Source organism: Sminthopsis crassicaudata, chromosome 6 (genome assembly GCF_048593235.1).
Source record: "Sminthopsis crassicaudata isolate SCR6 chromosome 6, ASM4859323v1, whole genome shotgun sequence".
Classification (NCBI taxonomy): Eukaryota; Metazoa; Chordata; class Mammalia; order Dasyuromorphia; family Dasyuridae; genus Sminthopsis; species Sminthopsis crassicaudata.
The window spans coordinates 177,166,775-177,183,779 of NC_133622.1; positions in this window are offsets into that span (position 1 = coordinate 177,166,775).

The following is a 17,005-nucleotide window of genomic DNA, read 5'->3' on the forward strand; positions in this document are numbered from 1 at the left end:
CTTGCTATCACTGTGTATAATGTTTTCCTGGTTCTGCTCATTTCACTCAGCATAAATTCATGTAAGACTTTCCAGGCATAAAATATCTGTGGTACAACATTTCAAAGTACACAGAAGATCCAAATATATTCAATTACAAATTCTTCCTAAAAGAAATGAAGAACAGCTTAAATAGCTGGGTAAATATTCAGCATAAGGGTAGCTAAGTGATGCAGTAGATAAAGTGCCTGGTCTGGATTTAATAAGACTCATTTCCTGAATTTGAATATGCCCTCAAGATATTATTACCTCTGTGACCCTGGGTAGGTCATTTAACCTTATTTGCCTGTGTTTCTTCATCTTTAAAATGAACTGAAGAAGGAAATGACAAAGTGTAAGGGTCCTTTAAATGGGCAGCCACAGTGCAATAGGAGATTTGAGTGGCCTAGAAGTAATCTCTGTGGATATAGGACTGCCCTGTGGGTGGGATCCTGGCCATATTTAAATAGCTTTGTAATGGGTGATGGCTCTCTTGCTGGTTGGCTGTGTGTGTGACCTTACAGGCCCTTTATAAGCCCACTGCTTGCAGCCAGTCACTCTCTTTAACCTGCTCCCTAGCCTGGGGTAGCTGAGCCAAGCTGATGGATAGCCCAGGGAGGTAAGGAGTTTGGTAGTGAACACGTGGATCTTCAGACCAGGTGTTCGATAGGGAGCTAACAAGTCAGGGCATTATGTGAGTAGATATAATAAAGGCTTTTAAGATTACACGTGGCTGTACTTGAGTGCGCTACCGGTTATTAAACTATAGATTCAAGAGATTGTGGCCAGAGACCTTTGAAGGCCTCAGAAGAGGCAAGCCAGGTAGAGTTGACACTGCAAATATCAGTGGTCAAAGGTACTGTGTTGGGCCTAGGACAGACTAGTAATTGTAACTGCCAGGAAGGCATGTTACAACATGGGGTAACAAAGAATCAGATGTGATTGAAACAACTCAACCACCACTGTCACTATCATCACTATCATCACCAGGTCTGGGACTTGGTCTGCCATATACATTCCATCTGACTCCTGACCCCTCCTCCCTCTTGGTTTTGCACCTTTACTTGTCTGGTCTCCCCCATGGCTATATTTCCTCTATAAAATACCCACTTATGATGAAGATCTTTACTAAATTCTCTTCAGGACTAAGCCCACTGTGAGGTACTCTCCCTCATAGGACCTTCCCTTTAATGGTGTTTTTCTCCTTAGTCTAGCTAATTCTGATTAGTCTAAGCTGCCAGTTAATAGCTTTCCTCCACCTCACAGAGAACTTCCTTTCTCCTGGTTAATTTCTCAAGTTCTCCAGGGGAACATGATTTTTTCCTTGCTAATTATATGCTCTCCCTTCTATTTTACCATTTACTATTCCTAGTGTTTATCTTACCTCTTATTTTTGTTTGTTAACTCTTCTCCTCAGTAAACTTTCCTTTTGGCAAGTTCAATGGCTATTGTAAACTTGTCACATGCTTATTTCAAACCAGGCCTCATCATCTGTTTGTGTGTAATGGCAACCATCTTTAGGGTGAGGGGGGAGAGGAGAAAATGAAGGGGAAAATTTTACATGATAATTTTGTTATATATTGAAAAGAAATAGCAAGTTGTACATAGTAGAGTTGCAGTTTAATATACAATAATCTTTTTTATTGTGCTATATTATAGAAATGCCTATTTATTCCATAAATTAAAAAAAAAGAAATGATGAAAAAGAAGTAAGAATGAATGGTCAATAGAAATTCAGACCTCAAACTATATTATACAGCATCATTCATCAATGTCATTTAGCATCAGTTAAAAAATAGATCAGTGATAAAGTTGAAAACATAAATTACCTAGGGAAAAATCCTTAATAGAAGAAAACTGCTGGGAAAATTTCAATTTGAAATTAGGCTTGTATTATGGATATGAGTAGGATATATATTCTTAACCAAACAAGAGATAAAGGTGTTTATAAAAGATGAAATAGATTGATTTTATATATTTGAAACTAAAAAAAATTCTGCACATTCTGCACAGACCACACTAATATATTTAGGATAAGAAGAGAAATGGTAGAATAAGGACATTTTTAAAAATTAAACTTCTCTGACAAAGCTTTGGTATCCAAGACACACACACACACACACACACTTAATACCCATTGCCCAATAGATAAATGGTCAAAGGATTGGACAAATAGTTCTCAAGAGAAAAACCGCTAAGTATTCATAACCACATGCAAGAATGCTCCAAGTCACTAATAAGAGAAATGGAAATCAAAACAACTTTGAGGCTTCACCTCACACCCTGAAGATTGGCAACAATTGCAAACAATGGCAACTATCAGTATTGGAGAGATTGTGGAAAGATAGACTTACTAATACATTGTTGATGGAACATTGAAATGATATAGCCATTTTATAAAGATGGCTTTCTTAGCTTAGAAAGCAAGTTGGAATTATGCAAATAAAGTAACTACAATGTCTCTATCCTTTGAATCAGATAATCTACTGTGGAGCATGTACCCCAAGGAAATCATTGATAAAGGAAAAAGTCTCCAAATACTCCAAATTATTTATAGCAATAACACTTTTTTTTGTGAGAGCTATGAATTGGAAATAAAGTAGATACCTATCAATTAAACAAACTGTGGTATATGAATGACATGAAATATTACAGCATGTAATGTGATATTTGTAATGAGTACAGAGAAGTCTAGACCTATATGAAGTGATGTAGAGGGAAATAAGCAAAATCAAGAAAATGATATACACAATTAGTTACAACATTTTAATTAAAAGTATAATTAAATACCAAAAAATCAAAAGCAAATGTATAAAAATGGTAAAACTCTATATAGGGCCCAGATGAAGAAACATGAAAAGATAATCTCCTACCTACTCCTGCGTGGAAATGGGAGGTCTATAAGTATTATATATTGAATATATTTAAAGACTTTTTCAATGTATTGATCAGTAGTGTTCATTATTTTTTCTTTCTAAAAAATTTTTGTTTTAAAGGATGGCTCACTCTCTGGGAGGGGTGGGATATGAGGAATAATTATGGTGATATAAGAACCAAAAAATATTTTAAAAAGCTTCAAAAATGAGAATGACTAAAATTGTGGTACAGACTGAGAGTTAAATCGAAGAACATGTTACTTAACTTAGTTTAGTGTTTTTTTCCTACTAAGAATGATCTTTAGACTGGGCAGAGCAGAACAAAAATAATTAACATGGCTACCATAATTTGAGCAGATAGTTAGAGAGTAACTATCTGTATTTGTTAAATTTAATTCACCTGACACAAATGAACTACCATCCATCCAAAGAACTGGTTCATATGATTATTGAGTAATTATTAGTGATCACTGTGAAATCAAGGAGAATTGTAGACATTCTGGATTAGAGCAAATAATCTGAATTTTTTTTTTTTTTGGTAAATAGTATCTTATTTTTTGAATTAAATATAAAGATAGTTTTCAGCATTTATTTTTTTAAAAATAAGGTTGAGTTTCATTTTTCCCCCTCCTTTTCTTCTTCTCTGTCTTCCTGAAGATGGCAAGCAACCTAATATAGGTTACATATGTATGTATGTATATGCAATCATATAAATATATGTCTGTATTAGTCATTTTGTAAAAGAAGGAAAAAAACAAAAGAGAAAAGCAAAAAAAATAATAGTATGCTTCAATCTGCATTCATATTCCATTGTTATTTATTTGTATGTGGATTTAACATTTTCCATCATCAGTCTTTTGGAATTGTCTTGGATCATTGAATTTCTGAGAAGAGCTAAGTTGATTATAGTTCCATCATAGTAGTACAATATTGCTATTATTTTGAACAATATTATTATACTGGTCCTGCTCACTTCACTCAATATCAGTTCATGTAAGTCTTAGCAGGTTTTTCTGAAATCTGTCTGCTCATAATGATATTCTATTCCATTTATATACTACAAATTGTTCAACTGTTCCCCAATTAATGGGCATTCCCTCAATTTCCAATTCTTTGTCTCCACAGAAAGAGTTGCTAGAAATATTTTTGTCCATATAGATGATCTTCTCTTTTTTATTATCTCTTTGGGATACAGACCTTGTAGTGATATTGTTGGATCAAAGGGTATGCAAAGTTTGATTGTTCTTTAGGCATTGTTCTAAATTGCTCTCCATAATGGTTGGTTCAGTTCACCATTCTACCAACAATGCATTAGTGGCCCAATATTCCCATATCTTCCTCAACATTTTAATTTTTCTCTTCTTTTAGATTAGTCAGTCTGATAGGTATGAAGTGATACCTCAGAGTTGTTTTAATTTGCATTTCTCCAATCAATAGTGACTTAGAGCATTTTTTCTTCTTGTTTATTTATTTTATTAAAGCTTTTTACTTATAAAATATATGCATGGATAATTTTTCAACATTGACCCTTGCAAAATCTTGTGTTCCAAATTTTTCTCGCCTTCTCCCCACTCTCTTCCCTAGATGGCAGGTAATCTAATATATATATTAAATATGTTAAAATATGTGTTAAATATAATATATGTATACATATTTATAGTTATCTTGCTGCACAAGAAAAATCAGATAAAAGAGGAAAAAAACTGAGAAAGAAAACAAGATGCAAGCAAACAACAACAGAGAGTGAAAAGAGCATTTTTATATGACTAAAAATAACTTTTATTTTTTCATCTGAAAATTACCTGTTCATATCCTTTGACCATTAGATCCTTTGATTTAAAAAAAAATTAATGAGCAAGCTAGTGGCCAATGAGATTGACTTGAATTTCTTGCAATTCTATTCTATTATTATTATTAAGAGGATGATTTTCTTAGTATTTAGAAAGAAAAGTGTTTATCACCAAAGTGATTCTAGTAGACTACATCTTCACTTATCATTTAATCAATGTGACACAGTAGAAATCAAATATCCTGTGATCCTTGATTTTTTTATTTTGTTTTGTTTTTGAGGAATAGCAAACATGCTGGAGATGCTGACCTGATTTCACTGTGGTCCAAATGTATTCATACAATGTTTAAACCCATAATTTACACTACACACACACACACACACACACACACACACACATACACACACACACACACACACACACTAAATATTAAAAGTGCAACAAAGAAATAAATGTGGCATCTGTTCACTACAATGCTAAAATTGTAATATATTTTAACAAGGAAAATCATAGAATATTTTACATGAATTAGCAGACACAATTGTTTCTCACAATATTCTTCTTAAAAACTCATTCTGAGTACTGAGTACTTTTTATATGTTCCCTATATATGTCCCTGTCTCATCTGATAGAATCCTGTACCATCAACTTCTTCATTAGGTTAGTATGCCTAAGATTAATCTTTAATTTATTTTAAAAATTTGTTCTTCATTTTGAACATAAGTACAAAAAGACAAAAAAAGAAGTTCCACTTACATAGCACAACACAAAGATTCAATATAAAACCACTAATCTCCATTTCACAGGGTTTACTTTTTTAAAAATTAGTAATAAATACTACACTTTGTTTTCAAAGCTACCCTGTTATTTTGAGTTTTGTTTTCTTCTGTGCACTCTTATTAATTTTTTCTCCTTTCTTCCTCACCCTGCACTAAAGAAGGCCACACACACACATATGCGCGCGCACGCACGATATTTATAACACTTAAAATAACTTAGTCATTCTCAGTTATTCTTTGAACAATATTGCTTATTCTATACAATGTTCTTTTGCTTTTCATTTCACTCTTAATTATTTCTTGCACATTTTTTCATGCTTTTTTTCTTTCTTTTTTTTTTTTTTTCCCTAACTGATCTTTAGATAACAAAATGTCATTAGCTGGATCCCATCCTACTAGGCTACACTGTTAGTGTGTTGCAGTACACCTTGTAGGTTTCCTTATCCAGTTGCTGATAGATCATCTGATATTTCTCATTCTCATAAGCCCTAGGTGATTAGAAGACAATGAATATTTTCAAAGGGTATGGTGATGGCCATAATAGTGGTGTTATAATTCCTTTTTTTTTTTTTTTTCTTTTTTTCCTGCTGAGGCAGTTGGAATTAAATGACTTACCCAGGGTCATACAACTAGGAAGTGTTAAGTGTCTGAGATCATATTTGAACTCAAGTCCTCCTCACTTCAGGGCTGGTACTCTATCCACTGCACCACCTAGATGCCTCATGGTGGTATAATTGTTATTGTCTAAGATGACTAAGTCTGGTCTTAAAGCCTCTCTTAATCCTGAAACTGTTGAATTTACCTGAATCTATTTTTTTTTTCTGGCACTTTGATAGTATTAACAAGTCTATTTAAAAGATCATCATGTTGTCAGATAATAACCCCCCTCAGCTGAGGATCACAATGGCAAAGGACACGTAGGAGCATTTCATTTGCTGCCTCTCATAGATGATAGCATTTGTCTCCAGAGCCAAATCCCTTGGCTCCTTTCAATAGTTAGCAATGCAGTCTGGCTCGGTGAATAAATTGCTAGTCTGGGAATTCGGTAAAAGATCCTTCCCTTGTAAAGAAATTTGAGGCTGTAGCCATTGAAATAATGGAATATATTATACCCTGATTGAATTTGCAGACCAGCTGCAATTTAAAGTGATATCTAAGAACATATTTCAAGTTCTTCTCCACTCTTTGTAAGACCATCCAACTGTCATTCAGTTACAGTGCCAAGACACCAATATTTACTCTCCTCTTAGTTGAGATATTAGCTGACAATTGTTAGCCATAGCTGGGGCCAGATGTGAGCTATTACTACACCTTTATTTTCAAGATCTCCTCCCTTAAAGCCATATAAATAAATAGCTAGATCTTCTGATTAAGAGTCATGTTTGATTCTGTTCCTCAATGTATCACTAAGAGGGACAAATAGTTGGCTCAAATTTGTTGTTGCCAGAAACCTCATTCCACGAGTGATCTAGTATCTTCTGCCATAACTAGTGGTAGCAGATTCATGCCCTCTTTTTTAGGGGAGATAGAGAGGCTCAATATTGGTTATTTGAGGAGATGTGTAACCATCTTTTGTCATCTCCTAAAATTGTTCTAAGAGTGTGAAGACACTACTGGAGATCAAACCATTCTTAATTATGGAATGAGATAGGTAGGTTGAAAACATTTACTGCCTATGTTTTCTTACAAGGAGCTAGACTTATCTATAAGGTCTCAATCTGTAGTCAGGTTAATTATTATGTTCTTACAGGAATTTGTGGCATGGAACCTCATGTGACTTCCAAGGTGAGAACAGATATTTTCCTCAGAATTCCATAGATCCTCTAATTTTGTATTGAAATTGGCATGAAGAGTATCTTCTTCTGGTCATCAATCAACAAAATTGCACATTTAGTCCTCTCCATATGGCAAATTCATTTATATTATCTAGCATTTTGGTCAGATGAGAACCAGGAATACCAGCCACTATAGTCAAATAGTCTACTTAATTTGTTGCTGTTCATTTATTTCAGTCATATCTTATTCCCTATGACTCTATTTAGATTTTTGGAGTGTTTTGCCATTTCCTTCTCATTTTACAGATGAGGAATGGAGGCAAACAGCATTAAGTGGTTTGGCTAGAGTCACATAGATAGTGTCTGAGGCCAGATTTGAACTCAGGGAATATGAATCTTTCTGATTCCCAGTCCAGTGCTCTATCTCCTGTACCACATAATTGCCTGAGTCAGGTTATACTAGGATAGTAATTTTCCTGTTGTACAAATCATGCCCTAGTCCTGTCCTTACCAAGATGCATATTATTACTTTGTGTTATTAAAAATTATGGGGCTAAGAGGGCAGCTTCACTTCATTTCTGCCTGGAAGTTAATACTAGAAGATCATATTTCGTATGGATAGATCTTGGTAGATTTTGCCTATAATTTTAATTGCATCTCCATGCAAACTGGTCCAATTTAGTGCTAGTCATATTGTTTCATGTTATATTGAGCTAAATGTATTGGTTACCTTAAGCTAGGTCAATCCAAACATTTTCCTTTTCTATTTAGCTTCATCCAAGATGGACTGCTATAAGAAATTATGCTCACTGCAGTTGTCAGTAGACAAAAAGCCCTTTTGATTCTTTTTTATGTGTCCATTTCTTATACTCCAATCAATGATTCTTTTAGACAGGGCAGAGGCATAAATCTTGCTTGCGGGAAACAGGTTACCCAGGAGAATAGGTTTCCAGTTCAAGGGCAGATTCCTATGATTATTATTTTTTAATTAAAATAGTTATATATGCTTTCTGCTCCTTCAGGACATAATTGCATTTCTGTAATATACTTGAAAACAAGTGGTTTAAAAAATAACTCTGGATTGATCTTCTTCTAGATTTAATGTCATCTGGTCCCAGAGCTGTATTCTTATGACACTTTAATTGACCCATATCTCAGTGGGAGTAAATGGATTACCAAATGGGTTCCTGAGTTAGCAGGACTGTCATGAGTAGGAATTAAAGTTTTCAGAATTGTAGAAGGCACTGAATCAGAGTATTTAAAAAAGCATTTATGCAATACTTGAGCTTGGAGACAGAGGGCTGGAGAAAGTGGTGGACTAGATCTAGCTTTTAGAAGGTTCTTGTTCTCTGACTTGTAAAATATCTGCAGGGCTTGGAGAAGGAGAATTTTTTCTTTCTCTTTCTGTATTGTATTGTTTAAAAGAAACTTTAAAAAAGTCATAAAAGTGGAAAATTTAATACCTTAAGCATAGGGGGTGAGATAGAAAATTAATCTAGAATAGTATAAAGTCTTCTATAATAGTCTATTATAGGAATGAGATGTAAGAGATTAGAGGTAATAGTAGCTAATATAATCTGATAAAAATTCCTAAGAGCAAATGAAAGCCAAATTTCTTCAAGATTCAAACCAAAAGACTGTTAAACCCAGGGTTCTATGATGTAGTACAAGCTTCTATATAATCAATGCTCTTTCCCCAAACCTGAATCCCCTGAATTCATTTACAGCCACAAGATCCTAGATGTTGAAAATTGGAGATGTAGTTTGTTAGAAGCTTCCTGAATGTCCCAGTCAGTGCCTTATCAGAACCCTGAGCAATAGAAAAGATGGGGGGGGGGAGAAGAAATGCTTTTTCAATGTATTGCAATACCTTTTAATCTTAGCCAAAAGGCTGAGAAGTGATTTGTGAGAAACTGAATGATACAATGTGAGAAGCAGCATGGTAGAGTCAAAGAATTCTGGATCTGGAATCAGGTAACATCCAGGATCCGATCTCACTTTTGACATTTGATAGTTTTGTGACCATAGCTAGCCCCTAAATCATCCTGACCTTCGATTGCCTTATTTGTAAAATGGGGATAATGATCACACTCATTTCCCTGGGTGGTTAGGAAAATCAGATGAGACAGTATATGGAAAGCATTTTGGAAAATTTAAAGGGTTGTGAAAATTACATTTTTTTTTGAAGGATGTTGATGGACTGTAACCTATAATCTACCTAAAAGAAAGCTGCTAGACTGGAAAGAGTTAGCCATGTGATCCAATGATTGTTAGAAGGAACTGAGGATATTTATTTTGGAAATTTGTGAAACTAAAGAAATATATAATAATGTGTCTTTATATGTTTGAAAAGTTGTATGAGATTTTTTTTTTTTGTCCTGAAAACAAATGAAGAAGCAATGGGAGTCAATGGAAGATAGAATAGCAGATTTAGGATCAATGTAAGAAGAAAGAAGGGAAAACAAAACAAAAAAAACCAAATATAAGTATTAGATAAATTTGGAAAAAAATGGAACGAACTTTTCTAAATGGATATTTTAGGATTTCTCATCACTGGAGATTCTCAGACAAAGCCTGGCTGACTACTTACTGACACCGTTGAAGAATAGGATCTCAGTCAAGCTTGGTTTGGGCTAACTGTTGTTAGAGGACTTTTCCATTCCTCAGATTATTATATTGCGGTTCTTTGGGTCCACAGGGCATAATTAGGAGAAATAAATGGATGTTATCATAAAGCAAGGCAGATTTAGCATCATGTCAAGAAAATCTTGTGAATAGTTTTTTTTCTTGGTTAATAATGAATCAGGTATTGAATAGAATGTTGTGCTTTGAGTTAGGGAAACATAAGTTTCAATCTTGCCTTACATATTTACTAGCTGTGTGGTTTTAGGCCAGGAACTTAGCTTCTCTTTGTTTTAGTAAAACAAGGATAATAACAGCATCTACTTCCTAGAGCTGTTGTGAAAATTAAATGTGCTTTTAACATTTAAAATGTGCTTTGCAAACTTTAAAGCACTGTATAAATTCTCACTCTTATTTCTCCTTCAGGGAGGTATCCAGACAGTTAGTTACTGGAGTGAGTTTATCATTATGTTATTTGCTATTAAGGAGTTGTTTTTCAGATACTCATTAAACTGCATGATCTCTGATGCTCATTTAAACTCCTCATTCTCTGTCAACTTATTGTTCAACATGCAGATAAAACAGAAAAATAATCTACACCTATGAATTCTTTCTATTGTATGGCTGTTTGACATCACACATACATCATCTTCTTTTCTCTTATGTTCATTTAGACTCTGCAAATATGAATGTAAGTAAATAGAATTAAAGTGATAGAACAATTGTGAGGAACATCTTAACTCCCACCCCAAACAGATAGCTGTAACTTATTAGAAAGCATTTTTAAAAATCAAACTCAACAATTTTACAACATTGTGTAGTGAAAAGAATGCTAGACTTTGTCAGGAAGAGGTCTGCTATTTGCTAGCTGTATGATCTTCGACAACTCAAGGAACTTGAATTTCATAATCTGCAAAATGGGCTCAAATTTTCTGAGGATTGACCTCATAGGCATGTTGTGAGATTCACATGAAAGTACAGATTTTAAAGTAAATGTGTTATGTCCTTAAAGAATGTGAGGGTAATTAAAAGCTTTGTTTAATGGAAAAACACAGATGGTTCCACATAGCAAATATGTCGTTATCAGCTAAGATTCAAATACACTTGTGGACCTATGTATGACATAAGTCGGTTTGGAAATGAATAGAGATGGAGGACCTATAGTCAAACCACTGGGAATTAACTACATTGGGGAGAATGTGGGAGAGAGGAGAATATTTCACTCTTGCTCCCCCTTTTCCCCCTAAGAGATTATGGAAGTTCAGAAGGTCCCTTCAAAAGTACCTTCAGAAGTGACAAGATTCTGTGGCAAAGTCTGTTTATCTGTTGTTTCCTATGGTTCCTGCTAGTAATAATGGTGATTATCAACTTTGAGGTGGAAAAACCCAAATACCAGTCCTAAAAATCCAGCAGAGGGTCACACTTAAGAACTAATTCATGACCACTCTATAAAGGGGAAAAAAAGATGATCAGTAATGAGTGCTTGTGAATTTACCTTTTAGCAACAGTTATTCTCTACACATGTGCCTCACTACCATCCTTCACTAAGTTTGAGCTTATTATCATTATGGATCTTATGTATACAGAGGGAGAATATATTCTCTCCTTAAGGGGATTTTTTTTGGTAACACCTTCTTGCAGTAAATACCTTTTGTAAATGTGGAATGAGGCTGCTAGCTCATAATCAATGGGGAGGATATTAGTGAAGACTCATAATAGTATTAGAATTCTGATTGCTCTAGGTGACCACTAGAACACTGACTAAAATAAGCAGCAACTATCCAACTGGAAATCCATACCTTGTGCTTGTGAGAGTCCAGTTAAGAGAGTATCCTAATAGTGAGTTCTTCATCATTTTAGAATATCATTCAGAAGTTTAAATATTGTCTTTTAATGGACAACCAAACTGTAAAATCCAGTTTCCCAACTTTCCCCTTTCCTCACTTTTTGTACTTCTTACTTAGGAAATCCAATAGAGAAATTCATCTCAGACTTCCCAAGGTGACTTTCAACTTTATATGTGACACATTTCCTTTAGGCACTGCTCACTATGGTACTTGATTAATTTGAGTTAATTGGTAATTGCTAAACAATTGTGGCATGGGATCATGGAGTGGCCCAATGGCAAACTTAATTTGACAACAGTCAGGGGTGAGAGATGGAACAGACTTTCTTTTTTTTCTACCACCAACTTCAAACATTCAAACTGAGCTTTTAAATTACTTCTTCATGGAAGAATGAAATCACATGTGGCTTTAGATAATGGGTGGTCCATTTGTCCATTTGGAGACATTTATTGATAAATCTTAAAGATTTTTTTTCAGTCTTCTATGTTGATTTCTCTACAGCATTTGACACTATTGATTGTCATCTTAATTATTTTTTCTTCTCTGGGTTTTAGTTACTGAATTTGTTTTTTAAGTTTTCACACCTGTCTACTTCTCAGGTATCTTTTCTGAACTATCATCCATGTCCCCTTGAAATTGAGTGTACCTAAAGACTAACTGCCCCCTATAATTTCTCTTGATCATTTTATCAACTTACATGAGTTTTATTATTATTTCTATGTGGATCTCGCCTAGTTTTATTTGTCCATCCCTGACTCTATCATGAACTCTAGTCCTTTATTACTAATTGGCTTTTGACTATATTCCAAAGGATGTTGCATAATAAATTTCATATATACAAAAATTAAACTCATTGTTTTCCCACCAACCTGCCTCTTCCCCCAAACTTCTTCATTTCTATTAGAGCTCCCATTATCCTTCTAGTCATCCAGGTAATCAACTTTGGTGTCATATTCAATACCCCACATTTCCAAGGAGTCACTAAATTTTGTTGTATTGAATTCTATAGCATTTTATGAATCTGTCCCCTTTTCTCCATTCACATAACCTCTGGTGCAAATGAGATTTATGTTACCATATGGATTGTTTTTAAAAAATTAATATTTTATTTTTCCTCAATTGCATGTAAAAACAATTTTGAACTTTTTTTAGATTTTTGGGTTTCATATTTTTGAGGCTTTTGATGTAGCAATTTTGACTTTGTTGTCTTCTTTTGAGTTTGTTTTGATCTTTCCTGTGACCTTAGTAACTTTCTATAGTCAGGATCTTTTTCTGCAGTTTGCTAGTTGTTCCAATCAATTTTGCAACTTCTAATTCTATACTAAAAGATAGGTCTACTTCCAGTGGGGAGGGGCACTAACCTAAGCTTCAGGCTTTTTTTTTTTTTTTTTTTTTTTTTTTTTTTTTTTTTGTGAAGCTCTTTTCAGAGATAATTCTGGGAATCTATAAGTTTTCAGTTCTTGCAAAGTGGTGTGATCTAAAGAGAGGTATATTTATTATTCTCTTGGCCTGGATGGTCTGTGACTAACTATAAGGATCCTTTTCCATTCTGGAAAAGTTCTAGTTACCCTGTAATTGCAAGTTTTGGTGCGCTAGTACCTCTTCTTGCCTTTGGGCTGACACCTAGGACTGACCTAGATCCAAGTATGAACAATGCAACAGAATCCTCCTAGCCAAGGAAAGGGACCCTTGTAATTTTCTTTTGACAAGTTGCCACACCCCCTTATCATCTATGAGCTGAAAGGTCCAGCAACCCCTGCCAATAGTAATAGATGTCTTCAAGTTTTACTGCTAATTTACTTGGGCATGGCCTACACAGACTTGCCCTCCATTCTCATCCTGGTACAACAGACCTCTCCTGCCAACCTAAAGTTGTCTTGGGCTATAGTTGATTCTGCCACTATAGAATTTGAGGCATTTTAAAAAGTTCATCAGAATGGTTTTGGGGAGAATTCTTGTCTTTTCTCCAGCTTCTTAGCTACCTTCTAACCCCCAAATCCTACTTGGACTATGGCAACAGGCTCCTAATTGATATCCCTGGCTTAAATCTTCCTTCCCTTTCCCCTACAATAATCATTCCTCCACACAATTGCCAAAATGATTTTCCTAAAATAGAATTCTAATCATGTCAATAAACTCTTGCTATTACCTCTAGAAGCCAATATAAATGTCACTGCTAAGGCATTTAAAATCCTTAACAATTTGACTCCAATCTATATTTCCAACATTATCACATATTACTCTCCTTATTGAATCCTATAGCCAAGTCAAATTGTCCTCCTTGCAGTTCCTTATATATTCTACTCCATCTTTTGCCTCTATGTCTTTATACCAAGTTGTCTTTCATACCTAAAATGCACAGCCTCCTCACATCCACCTTTTAAAATACCTCATTTTATTCAAGGCTTAAGTGCTACCTTGCACATTAAGTCGTTATTGATTCCCCAGTTGTTAGTGTCTTTCCCCACAAATAATCTTAAATGTTATTTGGATACATATTTATGTATTTTCTCCTTCAGATTGTAAAACCACAAATAATCTTGAATGTATTTTGAATACATTTTTACAAACCTATGTTTTTTATATGTTGTCTCCTTCTGATAGTTGTAAACTCCTTAAAGATAGGGGCTATTTGCCTTTTTATTTTGTATCTGCAATGTATAAATTGGTTCTGGTGTACCATGAACCCACACTTAAGTGTAATGTAGCCTGTGAGTATGGTGTCTTCACTCTTCCCTCATTCACTTTTTCTAGATTGATTTATTCATACTAATCCATACTCTGGGGCATTATTCAGATGTGTGGCTGCCATGAACATGGATGGCCATGAGGACATGGCTACAACTCACTTTTCTCTTGGGACTCTAGGAGCAGTGTGTGTGTGTGTGTGTGTGTGTGTGTGTGTGTGTGTGTGTGTATGCACGTGCGCATATTATACCCCTACTCTTCACCACTCTAGATTTTGACAGCCCTCTTCTCCCCCTATTTACATGAAACCAAACATCAGGAGACTCTTAACCATAAAATATTTAGTAAAATGAAAGGCAAAAGCGATAATTATCATGACATTTAATCATGATGGGAGGAATATTCAAATATTCAAATAATCAAAGGGAGGAATATTCATAAATTTTTATTCAATAAAAGACAAAAACAGGAATAATTGAAAAAACAAGCATCCATATACTCCCATCAATACTCATAGTCTCCCACTAATGTATACAGTGTCTGTGTGGGATAGTGTGGACACATAACTATAGGAACCTAGCTGGGAGGCACATGATCTATTTGCCAATTTCACACAAAATCTAGCTTGCAAACTTGATGTCCTTGGTTCCTAGAAATAATTGAACCATGTGAAGTCACTTTTCTACTAGTTGTCCTCTTTTGGTATTCACAATTCCCCTTGGAAAAGTTGATCATCTTTTGCTTTCAAGCCCTTGAAGTAGTGATAAGCTTTTTTTTTTTTTTTTTTACAAATAGCCATCCTAGGGGACTAAACTTTTCTGTGTTCTTTTTGAAAAAAACAAAAAACAAAAAACAAAAAATAAAAAACAGAAAACTAAAAAAGCACTTGGTGACAAATATTTTCTTTAAATTAAAGAACTGCAAAACTTCTCAGGTTGATTCTTGGGACAATGCTGACAAGCCTCAGTCTCCTCTTAGAATCTTAGACTCTTAGGATTCTGCTTTCTTTAGTAAACTTCTAGCAAAATAAAGCCTCACCTAAAATGAACACAGCTCCCAGTAAAAGTAGACACAAATCCCATCCTCACCCTCCATTGCTCTTTAACACCATCTACAGCCTGAAAGAGGGGACATCTCTTGGGCATACCTGGCTGTCCTTTCTCCCCTCTGGTGTGAAAAAGAGAAAGGGGGAGAGAAAGAACAGTTAGGTATTCCCCAAGAGATGTTCCTTCTTCCAGTGCTAAAGAGCAATATGCTCAGACAACTCTGTTCACAGTAGGATTCAGATATCCTCCAATCAGATTTACCCCTCATCATAGCTTTTCTTCTCTGGCTTTTAAATCCTCACATCAATGATACTTTTTTTTTCCCCTAAGCAATTACTCAAGTACATTGAGGACGTGAGAATCAGCAATTCCAATTTTTTGTCTTGCTGTCTGGTGGTTGATGGAGAGCATATAGGATGGAGATTCATGAGCAAGAATAATGGAGAAATGCCAACTGTTTAAGGTTATCCCTAAGACCCTAAGAAGGACAACAATTGGTTGACCTCTGGGGATCCAAAATAGACTAGAAGGAGTGCTAGACATGATTTCACAGATCACAATTAAAAACTGATAAGTATAGGTCATTGGTTTGTCAAGGGAAAATGGTGCACCTCTGATTATTCCTTAGAATAGCTGATATTCAAGAGTAGAATCAAAAGACCTTCTATGAATGTATTCTAATGAACTCAAAAAATAGTAATGTTGACAAAAATGTTATATATAAATGGGTGTCATGCAAATATGTTTATAGAAATGTAGTTTATGATATAAGCCATTCTTTGTCAAAAGTAATTGTGGAAAGAGCTTGGATTTATAGAGTGTGGGCTTAATGCGGTTCATGCAAAGAAAGAATAGAAACTATAGAACATGGTAACAAAGGGTACAAAATTTTAGTATCTACAAGTCAATTGATCAATCAACAAGCGCTTACTATATGGTAGGCACTGTACTCAATGCTGAGGAGATAAGAACAAAACAGAATTGGTTTCTAACCTCAAGCAGCTTACTAATATAAGAAACAAAGCCAGGATTTGAACATGGCTTGAAGCTTTTTAAAGCACTTCAAGGCCTTGGACTAAATGTGCCTATTCTGCCAAAAGAAGTTTTTAATGTGTTTTGTATAGACATCCTCCTACCTCACTTATGGGGTTGAGGCCTGGTGGTGTTGTATTTTTAAAAAATTGAGAGACAATTTCTGAGTAATTAGTCATTTTGTTAACAATGCCAACATTTTAAATAAAAGGTCAGAGACACTCTTGAATGTGGTGGGTTCATGGCTTATATGTCCTTGGAAGAGGGATATTTCTGAGGATGGCAATCAACTCTGATTGGTTAACAATTAATGAGAGACAGACTTTACAAAGAGAAGTGGACTCACTCCAATAAGGGATCACTCTGACAGAAAGACTATCCCTATAGCTAGACCATCCCTAGTCTTGGACAATCTAGACACAGAATCTATGTCTCCCACCCAAGCCTGAGCGAGTTGGTTGGAGTAGCAATACCTAGAATGAGGAGAATGTTAATCCTATTTTCCAACAGACCGGTCCTTGAGAGATTGGAC